Source organism: Pinus tabuliformis, chromosome 4_2 (genome assembly GCF_031772625.1).
Source record: "Pinus tabuliformis cultivar Carrire ecotype Pingquan chromosome 4_2, CPIR1, whole genome shotgun sequence".
Taxonomy (NCBI): Eukaryota; Viridiplantae; Streptophyta; class Pinopsida; order Pinales; family Pinaceae; genus Pinus; species Pinus tabuliformis.
Window position 1 is genome coordinate 918,773,993 of NC_142304.1, and position 13,736 is coordinate 918,787,728.

Consider the following 13,736-nt stretch of genomic DNA (forward strand, 5'->3'; position numbering starts at 1 on the left):
TGAAAATGTTATATATGAATTTGCATGCAAAACAACTTTAAAACAAAATGCAAATATATTTTTATAAATTACAAAGTCTAGCATGGTTGAAAATATGATTGTAAAATTACGATAAATATTTTTCTATTGCTTAGATAGTTTATTCATATTCATTCTAACCTAATTAGTAAATTAAATACTCACAAGGAAAAAATAATTAAAGGTAAAATAATCTAGTTAGTTCTTAATAACACAAAAATATGTAACTCATTCTATTTTTAATATAAAATATTAATAATAATTAATTATTTAAAAATACAATTTAACCAATGAAAAATTACACTATGGTCGATCTATATAGAGAGATAGAAAGCCAATACTATAGATTGATCTTATAGCAGTATATGAGATTTGATCCCTTTCGGCTCTTGGTAGATCCGTTGTTAAGATGCATCTATATTGGTTTATAAAATTCAATCTATTATTAAATTTAAAAAACTTAAGTCATATTTTTTTATAATTAATTTAGATTTAATACAACTTAAAAAATTATATTTTAATAAAATTTAATTTATCACTAAAGTTATGAGATTTTCAAGCAATTTAAATATAATATTTATAACAACTCTTACCAATTTAAAATAGAAATTGCTCTCTCTAAAGATGATGATCAAGAAATGTAAAATAAGGCTTCTAAAGTTACTTATAGTTGGGGATTTTCTCTATTGGAAGTTCTCCCTTAAAGATGCAAGTGAACTTTTTTCTAGTAATAAAGATATAACATTTTGGTGCTATTTTGGTTCTTTATTTTCTATTGTATTGGTTTAAATTTATCTCTTTTTAATAATAAATATGAGTTAAATAATACAAAAATCATACTATATTAGATTTAACTTTTTGACAAATAATATATTTCATTATTTCTTAATGAACAACTCAAGAAAGGATTTGAATCAAGGTTGTCCGCACTGCAACTCCATCAAAAATGAATTTGAATAGATTTAAAGTCCTACATAATCAGTGGAAGAAGCGTTGCCCCTCAGAGACTTTTTATTCCATCAATACACCAACCTCAGGAACTCCCTTAACAAGATCAATCAACGTTGTTCACATATTGAACAAGCCCTGCATTCTCTGTAAATCATGGTTGAAAAGAAACTTGCTGAGAGTTCTATCTCCATCGATCGAAGCAACACTCATCCTAGAAGGAGGAGAAATCTATCAACAAAGAGTAAAAGGAGGAGACAGAGTCAACTTCGCTCAAAAAATCAATAGAATCTGCCTTCAGCCAGAAGGAATGTTCCTCTCTATAGTGTTTCGAATCTCATCATAGCGACTAATGAATAGTAAATGTAGTATGTTGTTACAACAATTTGTAAGAATCTACAAGCTAAATGTAGTAGGTAAAATAGGGATCTTTCAACTTCATGTAAAAGTAGGGAAACACAAATCTCAAACTTTTGCTTATGTTCTCATCCAGATCTGTTCAAAATAATTGTACCAAGGCTCTAGCCTCCTTTTTTTTCGAATGAATATACCATAATCGAGTCAGTTAAAAAAAAAAAAAAAAAACTTAGGAAATATTATTTTTTCCACATACTTATCACAATATAGTCACTAAAATTCAAGATAGTCAAGATACCGAGGGGTGAAAAGGAACGCCAATAGGAGGAGGAGGCGAAATGTGGAAGATAATAATTAAATGAAATATATGGACAGTAAAATACAATCAAAATTTATGTTTCTATATATCTTCTAAAGAATGTAGCAAGAGCTTAAATTTAAGAATAAAGTTACACTAACATAAATGTCCCAGATCAATGGAAATCCTTACGGACACAAGGTACATAATGAAGGAGTTCAATTTGTTTGGGGTTTTTTAAAATGGCATGAAATAAATTCCGAACATAAATCATAATGCATAAGGGTTGGATGGAGCCATTCAATGATGTTGAAAGTGTCTGTTTTAATAAAAAGGGTGAAAAGGAAATGACAACATTTGATCTTGGTGGAGATGTCTTCGATGGATTCTAGCTCGCTTTAAAGGAGGCAAAGTTCCTTTGCTACTACTCCCAAAATTTCAGTTGCAACATCATCAAAAGCAACGACATTTTCGAGATGGCCAGTGTGGTCATTTAATTCAAGATAGAGAACATAATGTTAGTCACATCCAAGGAAGGCATTGATGCAATCTGTGCAATGCCACATGTTGTCGAATTGTTCAACAAAATTTATCATGCATTGCATCCCATAAATGCTAAGGGGGCATGAAACAAAGTAAAAATATTCCATGTTAATTGTTATAGTAGTAGAATGGGCGACAATCCACGGAGCTTTCTCGAAGTGGTACATTACAGCAAGTTCAAAGATTGTTTTTGTTTTGAGGGGGATTTTAGAGATTCTTATGTATTTTCAAATCAGTGAAGGTGAGGATGCATTGAAACCTATTTCCTAAAACCATTTTTGGAGCTTGTGCGTTTTAACAATATATGGGTTTATAAGAAGAAAATTGGTGGGGATAGTTCCAATAGTCCTCCCATTGAAATCAACAACATGATCCCCTTTGATTGAATGGATTGGAGTGGTTCTTGAGGTGTCAAGGTCAGAAAGTTTGTCTCCTTCAACATGGCATTGCATGACCCCATAAGGTGACATTAATCCAATATCCTGGAACCGAAGAGGAGATTTGGGATTACTTTTATTTCATCAGGAATGCACATTCCAATGGTGTTAATGTTTTCATGGCCACGTATTTTGGCTTTGACAATATGTAAGTCTCAAGGGGGAGTTCAGAGTAGATATGGCCATTGCATTTACTCATAGGTTTGGGGTTTTGATGGCATTTGGAGGGCCTCATGCTGCTTTTCTAGATACTTCACAAGAGTATAAGAGAATCGTGCCTGGGAGAATTGTAGTAGTGAGTGTGGATTCAAACAATAAGCCAACTCTTTGGATATCGTGTGTGAGATTGCTTCCCGATTGCCTTTTTTGGGTGTTCTTGGAAAACTTTGCGTTGACCACGTCATAGTTGTTGGCAGTGAGGTTGACGAATTACACTATTCAAGCGAGGGCTTACTCAACCAGAGGCGAGAGACTAAGAGGTGCTATGTACATTACAATACATGTGATTTATAGCATGCAAACTTAAGACAAGGGATAGACAACGGAGTTCTGTAATGGAATCCAAGTCTAAGTTAGAGTCATGTCATAGTCATGTGTATAGCTTGGATCTAGTATACAAAGGTCAACCCAACTGCGCCCTACAATTTCGTTTAATTGCAAAGCACATTTACCAACAGAGATGTAATGATGGTGCTACAATGCTCTAATCCCAAGAAAAGCATTGAACACATGCATTTTTCCTATAGGTTTTGGAGAGACGACGAAGGTCGGAGGGGAAACTCTCCCTTGTAAAACACCTTTGGTGTTAAAATATAATAAACTCTAACATTTAAAAAACCTTTAAATATTTATTATTTTATATAATAAGATAAAATATAATAAAATAAAATAAACTAATTATAAAGCATAGAATGATTGTAGATGAAAATTGTGACCCACTTCACCCAGAGAGATATTATGTGATTTTAAATGAGCTCTAACATAAAAGACAGGAATCTGTAATTGTTTTATCATTTAAAAAAAAAATGAATAGTATTTTAATTAATTCTAAAAATTATTATAGCAATAATTTTTATAATTAATTAAAATACTATTCATTTTTTTTAAATAATAAAACAAATACAGATTCTTGTCCTTTATGTTAGAGATATTATGTGATTTTAAATGAGCTCTAACATAAAGGACATGAATTTGTAATTGTTTTATTATTTAAAAAAAATGAATAGTATTTTAATTAATTATAAAAATTATTGTTATTTTAGATTATATATATATATATTGTGGGGTAAACACCCCCGAAGTATTTGAACTTTGAATCTTACAATTTACATAATATTTCATAATACAATAATTACCAATTGAGCTGCCGAATAGTTTTATATTAATAATAATGTTAAAAAAACAAAATTAGTTATTATTATTATTAATTATAACAATTATTATTAATTTAAATTTGTATTTTTTTATATATTAATTACAATCACTATTATTACGTTAAATTTAATTTATTCTTTATCTTAATAATAATAAATAAATAAATAAAATTGACCATATAAAATTATAAAATTTTAATGTAAAAAAATATTATTATAAATTAGAGTGTATTTAAATTCTATTTAAAATTATTTTTATTAATTATAAAAATTATGTTTTATTAATTATAAAAATTATGTTTTATTAAATTTTGGCATAATATTTTATATTATTAAATAAACAAGTTTTTTTTTTTTTTTTTTTTTAAATATTATTATAAATTAGAGTGTATTTAAATTCTATTTAAAATTATTTTTATTAATTATAAAAATTATGTTTTATTAAATTTTGGCATAATATTTTATATTATTAAATAAAAAAGATTTTTTTTTTTTTTTTTTTTTAACTAAAACGAGTATTTTTATTTATGAATGGCCAAAACCATAGCAAGAATTACAATTCACTGTTTCTCTCATTGCTTTTCTCTGCTTTTTCTAGACCGCCTAGCTCTTTTAGGGAATGATTGCCATTTTCAGTGCCCCTGCATTTATGCTGATCATACTTTTTTCAAGAGTGCATCCTGCATTTGCTAACCTGTCTGCTTCTGTGTTTAAATCTCTGAGGATATGGAAGAGCTGTGCTGATGAGAATTCCTTCATAAATCTGTTTACTCTTGTTAGCTGCTTGTTTAGGGCTGGATCTTTGAGGCCTTTCTTATTTATTAGAGACCTTATCAGCAGTTCTGAATCTCCAAAAACTATAATTTCATTTGCGTTTCCTTTTCTGGCCAGTTGACAAGCTTTTAATAGACTGAGTGCTTCTGCTTGATTGTTGGTTTTTAGTCCAAGTCCCCAACTGAATTCCTCTTTTCTCCCATTCTGAAAATAGATGACTCCCCCTGCTCCTGACCTGCCTGGATTTCCTTTCGAAGCACCATCGAAGAATATTATGCATTTACCTTGTGACTTCCACCACTTCTGAAAGTTGTCTGAGTTGTCTCTAAACTGCCAGTTTTCCTTGTGGATTGGGCGGATGATGGCTGGTGTAATTAGCATGGATGAAAAGCCTTCCAGCCAAGCCTTTTCTTCATTTCTGAGGGTGCTATCTTTGATGCTGGTTTGTCTCAGAGTTTCTAAAAGAAGATCCTTGGCTTGCTTTGCTACAGCTTCTGCATTGATGTCTTTTTGATTGAAGACAGATTCATTCCTGGAGAGCCATAATTTCCAACATACATATTTCGGTGCAGCAATCCACAGCTTGTGCCAAAGAGATTTTTCGTTGATGCTGTGGGGGTACCGAGTTTTCCAAGACAGAAACATTTCTGTGATCTGGCAGTGTGATGGGGGTCTCACATTCAACCCTGTCAAGAAGCTGTTCCAAATTTTCTGTGCGTACTCACAGTCAATAAACAAATGGACTGAGGTTTCTGGAGCGTTCTTGCAGAGGGCACAACGATGTGGGCCTGCAATGTTTCTTTTACACAGATTGTCTCCGGTCAAGATTTTATTGTGGAATAAGGTCCAGCTGAAGAAGTTGATCTTGGGGATGCTGAAATTTTCCCAAATCTGTTTCCAAACTGATTCCGGGTGCTGTGACTCCTTTTTTCCTTGCATTTGAAGGTAGCCTTGTTTGACCGTGTACTCTCCTGTTTTTCCCCATCCCCATAAATCTTCCTCTTCCTTATGCACTGGTGTAAAATCTGTTATTGCCTCTAAAATAATTTTTGACTGTTCTTTTAAGTGAGTTGGGATGATTGGCAATGATCAACGCTGCCAGTTGCCATTGATGTCCCATTCTACTATATCCTCAATTTTCCTTACTCCTTTAGAAATTAACCAGGCTCTTAACTCTGCGATTTCATTGATGGTTGAGAGAGGGGAATGATTCATAATTCGATCTTTCCATAGAAGCGAATTTTTGCCGTTTCCTGGGATTTTGTATAAATGATTTCTGAAGAAATTGACCCCTCTACAACAAAGCCTCCAAGCTTGCGTTCCTCTTGGGGAATGCGCTGGAATGAATGTTGAGATTGATTGCTTTTGCAAATATTTAAGGTTCAGCAACTGACTGGTTGGGTGCAATGGCTCTGTGATTAATTGCCACATGAGTTTGCAGCCCAAAGCCAGATTTGCATGCTGGGGGTCGCGGATTTGAAGTCCGCCTTCTGCTATTGGACGCTTCACTGTTTCCCATTTGATGAGGTGGAAACGATCTCTGTTTCCTTTCCCTCCGTTCCAAAGAAAGTTTCGAATAATGCTGGTTATTTGATCGGTGATTTGTTTTGGAGCCAACAACAACGAGGCTTGGTATGTAGGCAGGGCGGAGAGCACGGATCGGATGAGGGTGAGTTTGCGACCAGTAGTGAGCCATACTCCGCCCCACGCTGTTATCTTTTTTTTTTATATTTGGAAATCACCTCTTCCCATAATTGATTTCGATTGGAGCCCCTCGTCAATGGTAGGCCGAGATATTTAATTTTTTCCCACAGAGCATATCCTTTGAACCCCAGTATGTTGGCAATTCTGTCTGTAGCGTGCTGATCGATGTTCCAACTGTATACTGCGCTTTTCCTTTCGCTGACTAACGCACCGGTGATGTTACAGTACTGTTGAAGGATGGTTTTGAAAGCATTTGCAATTCTAATGGATGCGCCCCCCAGCAGAATTGAATCATCAGCGAATAGCGCATGATTCACCGGGGCTATTCCTTGAACAATCCTTATCCCAGGAATGGTTCCAATTTGTTTCTCTTGAGTTAGCTTACGGCTTAGAACATCAGCCATCAAAATGTATAGGAAGGGCGAAAGAGGGCAGCCCTGCCTCAATCCCCTGGTTGCTAAAAAAAATTCAGTTGGTCTGCCATTCACCATTGGGGCGATCCAAACGTTTTCTATACATGCCTTGATGAGGTTTATGAAATCCTGTTTAAATCCAAAAGCTGCTAGAACCCTGAACAAAAAGGAGTGACTAACACGGTCAAAGGCATTGCACATATCCAATTTAATAATCATACCTTGTTCTTTCCGAGTTAGACTGGAATGGAGAGCTTCTTGAATCTGGATGACATTGTCCAGAATTTGTCTGCCTTTTACGAATCCTCCTTGTGCCTGAGAGATGAGCTTTGGGAGAAGAGGCTTGATTCTGTTGGCCAGCAGCTTGGCCACAATCTTATAAGATGAATTGCAGAGAGAAATCGACCTATATCTGTCAAAGGATCTTGGGTTTGTTTCCTTGGGAATTAAGGCGAGAAAGGTAGAGTTTATTCCTCCGCCCACTTTTGCCTTCCTCAGGATTCATCTTATCATTCTGAATAGGTCGTTTTTGATAATTTCCTAACAAATTCTGTAGAAGTGAACTGAGAACCCGTCGGGTGCTGGAGCTTTATCCGGTTCCATGGACCAAACTACATTAGTTATCTCTTCTTCCGTGACTGGGCTCAACAGAGAGTCGTTATCCTCCTCATTGACTAGGTTTGGGATGGTTGTGAGGAACTCCTCTGCATCCTCCTCATTTCCATTTCTTTCCGCGCTTAAAAGATTCTGAAAGTGAGTGACCGCTGCTTCTTTGATTTGTGAAAATCCTTTATACACTTGTCCGGTTGTGCTAGTAATCTCTGCTATATGATTGCGGGAAACTCGTGCCCTGCACTGTCTATGAAAGTATTTAGTGTTCCTATCTCCAGATTTGAGCCACAAACTTCTGGACTTTAGGCGCCAATATTCTTCTTCAGTTATGAAACAACAGTATGCATTCCTTTGGGCAAATTTTTCGATGTCTAAATCTGTGGGAGAGGGATCTTTCTCCTCCAATTCGAATTGGACTCTTTCCAACTGAAGAACTGCTTCCTTCCTTTGGTTGGTTGGGGTTTGCATAGATTTTTTTATCCAGTCTTTAAGAGCTTTTTTCGTATTTTTTATTTTTTGTCCCCACACATAACTTGGGGATCCATGAACAACTATCCTCCATGTTGTTTGAACTGTTTCGTAGAATCCGTCTTTACCTGCCCAGAGAGGGCTGAAGCAGAATGGAAGAGGGCCGAGGTCTTCTTCTTCTTTTATACATAGTAGAATTGGCTTGTGGTCCGATGTAAGCTTGGGGAGGATCTTGGAAAAAACCATTCTGTTATCCAGCATTAATGTACTATTGATTAGAAACCTATCCAGCCTAGCTGAGATTTGATTTTCTCCTGTTCTATTATTGGACCAGGTGTATTTGCCTTTTATAGGTTTGAAATCAACTAAGTCCCAATGTATGATCAGATTGCCCACAGTGTTGATGAAGGGGTCCCTAGAATAAATCCCTCCTCTTTTTTCTTTGGGATCTAGGATGATGTTCAGATCACCTCCAATGACTATATTTGTTGGGTTGATCTGTTCTATATAATCCATGAGTGTCCTCCAACACTCTCTCTTTTCTTCGTAATGGATAGGAACATACAAGTTAAAAAGAGCTAAGGAGAGATTGCTTACAGTGTGGCACAGATCTGTGTGGATCCAATGTTGGGTCTCTGTGGATCGTTCCAAAGTGAATGAGTTTTTTGACCAAAACGTGCCTATTCCACCGGCCGAACCCCTTGCACTGACAGTCTTTCCTGAGTCATATTTCCATTTCAACGTGCTAGTGTTTAGAAGGGCTTCCCCTTCTATCTTAGTCTCCTGGAGCATTAGGATGTCTGCGGTTTCCATCTTCAGTAAGTCTTTGATAGCCTCTGCCTTATTGGGATTACCCAGCCGCCTACAGTTCCAGGAGATCAACTACATCATTTACCGCTTGATGAAGGGAGGCCTCCTGGTTTGGACGCCCTTGATCTTGTGTTTCTCCCGATGGTAATTTCTATGGTGGCTTGACTGCCTAGGGTTTTCTGCCTTTCTGATTCTTCTTCCCTGGTTTCCCTGTTTGTTCTTCTACCCACTTTTTTTAGTGGCCTTTCATGTATTTCTTCATCAGATGAACCCGCGTATTCTTGGTTCTTCTTCTTTTGTTTTATGATGTCTGCATAAGAAGGAGAAGGAGTGTTGCTGGGATTCGGATTTGGAGTATTACCTGGCTCTTGGATATCCTCGTTGTTCTTCTGAGGTGGATCTTCCGGTTCAGCCTCTGGCGGATCTTCCGGTGGAGTGAGAGATTCGAAGGGATTTTTGTCTCCGGCACTGCTTTCAGCTTCTCTGCTTCCACTGTTTTGATTATTTGTGTCTTCATGCCCTGATTTGTTCCCTGTCTCTTTTGCTTTGTTTTTATTGTTCTGCCTGCTGCTCGCTGTTCTCTTTGCTTGCTTCCATTGATCGCCTTTTTCTTTTTCTGCTGTTTCCTCTATTTTTTTTTGCAATACCTTACAAAATGCCCGTATTCGTGGCAATGTCGACATTTAAAAGGCAACTGTTCATAGTCTAGTTCTTGAATGTGCGACCAGTCTGCCACTGTTAGTTTGATGGATTCAGGGAGCCCGATCTCTATATCAACTTCCACGCAGATGTGGGCGCAAGAAAACTGGTCCTTCCTCGGAGCCTGATCTATATATCTGCCTAGGGCATTGCCAATGGATTTCAGCGAACTCTGACTCCAGCAATGAAGAGGGAGATGTGGGAGGCGCACCCAAACTGGAACCGCTGTGGGAACATCTTGAGCAGGATCAAAATCCGGGTGCCATTTGTTCAAGTATAACCCTCGTGGGCCCATAAAATAAGGTCCGTTTCTGAAGATCAAGCTTCGATCTTCTTCGCTGTCAAACACGAATATGAAGAACCCTTTGCCTACGAAATGACTTTTTATACCTTCCTTGACCAGCGGGATCCAGTTTCGGTTGACCCATTCATCTACTGCCTTCGGGGATGGCCATAGCCCTGTGAACTGGCCAATAAGACCCCTTTCAGCTAGATTTAACGTTGTTCTGCATGATTCTTCTGCCGGGAGAGACACCGAGGGGATGCTGTCCAGCTTTTTCACAAACTTTTGTTGCGAGAGTGAGATCGGTCGCTTTTTAGATGCAGCAACCAGGGCTCAGAAGGCATCTAGGTCTGAAGGAAGGGGCTCACCTTCTTTTGCCATTCGGAAAGAGCTGGGATCAGGGCAGAAGCCCCATTCACCTAATCTGATCAATCCCCAAAAGTCCGATTCTGAACGGATCCTGATCCACTGTCCCGATCGATCCAGCAATCGCACTGGCCGCGCCCAGTTCAGCAGGGGCCGAATCCGACGGGAGCAAGGCAGTCACGGAGCGCGCGCGAGAGAGCTTATGTTTTGCTAAAAAAATACTAAATTTTAATGGTAAAGAGAATTTTCAAAACATAATAAAAAAGATTTTAAAGACAAAAGACAATTTACAAAATAAAGAAATCAGAAGACCATTTATTAGAATCTAGATTTACGAGAATGTTAAAGCGTAATTATTATTGTAAAGAGTGACCAGATGATGAATTCACATGCTCCTTCATAAAGATGCGCATCTACTAGCGTGATTAATGCTACAATCAGAGGGGCTCCTGCCCATGTATTTACCTCTCATTGGTCAGATAAAATTGAATGCATAATTGCTTATATAAGAGAGATGGTTCGGTGTCGTTCCACAACAAACAATTGCCATAGCCAAAAAGACAAGCTACGCTGGAATTTCATTAGCAAAAAGGGTCGCCATTTGAATGAGAAAAATGAATCATAATAGATTAAGTACTAAATGTGGATAATTGGTGAATTCACTGTGACTTGTTTCAATAAATAAATTGTTCCTGAGAATTGAAGCAAATAAATCTTGAACAAAAAAACAATTTACAATTATAGAAACGCTCAGAGAACGAGCTCAACAAACGAAGGTCATCTCATGGAAGGTATCCTGACAAGGTTCCACAACCTGCTCTTGGAGATCAAGTGCTCCTTAAATGCCATCTTCAACTCTGGATTATCACAGCGTCGCAAAAACTTCTCATCCATCGAACTACACCCCTCGCTGAGGAGATAACAAGTCGAATCCATGCTTCCCTACCGCCGTGCAGCCCTAAACACCTCCTTTCTAGAGCCGATGCCCAACTTCGCCGCCAAGGCCACTAAATTATTGTTCGACATGTCAAAGTCGAGGACTGAGAGTGATAGTAAATAGTAGAGCTCACCCAGTTGGAGATCCTCATTGGGTTGCAGTGGGTGGCAATTGACGATGAAGAGATCACACGAAGAGCATATGAAATGGAAGTTACAGTAGTTTTGCAGCACCCGCTTGATGCTAACAAGTGTTGGAAACTTGTCCCACTGGTCGTTTAGGTGGAAGGCCCTAATGGCCTTGGGATTCACCACGTTCGTCCGCTGAGAGCATGAGGTCATGGATCCCATAATTATTGTATGCAAAAACTAGTTGCAAATAGATCAATGACACGATTCTAATAATCGAACTCTAGACAAACGTAGGGTAGACCAACTACCTGATAATGAATAAAGGGCCTTAGATTATGTGTGAAATTTGAGATTATTTCCCGTCTATGGTTGTTCCGCCACGAGGAATCCATCTAGCCACCATAACTAGGAATGTGGCAAACAATTCAACCTTAGTAGTATCTTGGAAACTTCAAGCCATCATCGCCAGTGGATTCATCATCAGGTCACAAACTCCCGCGCGCTGTGATTCTTTAATTTTTCGTTCAATTCATGAAATCGCTAATGATGTCTAGATTATTGCAGAAGGAATACAAACAGAGTTGAGCGCAGGTGAAGCAGTAGCGTCAGTGGAGCGTCGGCGCTACAGAGGTGTTAGGAAGAGGATATGGAGCAAGTGGCACGAACTTGACGGTGGTAGGCAAAGGCCATGGTGTAAATGGTACAATTCGATGATGGCATGAAGTACACAAAGCGACCTCCACTCAAATTTTTCCACATGTTAGATTTATATTTGACCGAGGACAATGAAAATCAAGGTTTTGGATTGACTGGGATGAACAGTGTTTGCTCACCCCAAGCCCACAAAGAAAATGCCTATTGACGTAATTACATCATGTTCACAATGATAAAGATATGTCTACTTGAAATAATTTACTTATAAATACATAAAAATAGACATTTATTTTACACAATTTAAATGGGAAAGAAAAATGCATCACCAAGTCTATTACAAAGTCCAACAAATGCCTCTTAATCACCATCACATTAAAAATCATTTAATTATTAGCCATAAAATATTTATTAATTCAACTTTTACTGATAATTACCATTAAAAAGTAAAGTCAAAACTCTTCCATTATCCATGAAGAAAAAAATTAAAACCTCTCATGCATCCATGTAAGCCCATTTGTTTCTCTTATGGTCCATAAAAAAATGTAATCAACATTTTATACATGCATAAGACTGCCTTCATTTTATATAATGTTGCAAGAACTGGAATTTAAATACAGTGAACATGACTTTAACTCTCATGTCAATAATTTAATCTTACATATTAATACACATTTGTTTCATTAATGTTAAATTCCTCATAGATTTATCACTACATGAATTATATTGATTTTGAAATAAACCTGAAGATAAAACATGTGAATTATTTTCTACCACTTTATGAGCTATTTGATCACTTTTTGAGTTATTTTCTATCACTTGGTGAGCTATTTAATTAGATTGATACTCACAATGTCATTTGAGAAAGGATATACTATGAATATATTTAGATTGATATTTAATAAAATATAAGTTATAAGTTGATAACACATGCTTATAATTACAATCTTCTAAACCATCCTCATGTTTATCCGAAGGCTATAAAAGAAGTCTATTGTAAATTACATTTAGGCACACAAGAAAATATGTTAAAATTTTATTTTTTATATTATAAATTACACAATTGGAAATACTTACTTTTAAGTGTAAAAATGTTTCTACTGCAAAAAAAAACGTGCAAAAAAGTTTATGAATCTTACCAATTATATAAAATGCCAACAAGATGAATAAAAAACAATATAATTAGCGAAATAAACAAAACAAAAACATACAACAATCATATAAATGATTAAATAACACAAGTGCATATCACTCTTCGTTGTAATCACCCTAACTATCTTTCTTGCTTAGCATGATAACACTGTTGTTCTCAAAAATATGTTTTGATCTAGGGTCGTGTTTGAATATGAACCACCAATCCCTATCCAACACATTTCGGTAAAAAAACACCTGGTTGCAGTGTTTGGGGAAAACATAAGGCTCCTAGATTCATGCCACATCTTTCTAGAGTTGATAGATATCAACCCACTATCATGATCTTCCTTTACATTATCTCGATCAAAGGTGTCCCACCACTTGCACCTAAAAATAACACATTGGAATGGAGAGAAGTCCACTTAAGTGATCTCTTATATCTTTCCGACGTAACCTAATTTCCCATGTATTAGGTTTTGATTTTGGTGGCTAGCACGACTATATTGGTTGAAATCGACTTCCACTCCATAGTCTTGTGTTATGCATCCATCATCGACATCCTCCGTGCGAAAATGATGTCCATATTCCCACATAGATGGGAATAAATGCACCTATGAAAAAGTGAAAAAATCACAGTGTCATTTGTCTAATAACCCGAACATAACTAAAATATAAAATATAGGTGTTACAATTCAAAGGTGCATTATGAAGTTAAAATTGTAAAGAATGAGATTATCACTGAGTTGTTGCACCCAATCCCTATGTTTAGTGCATCCTTTT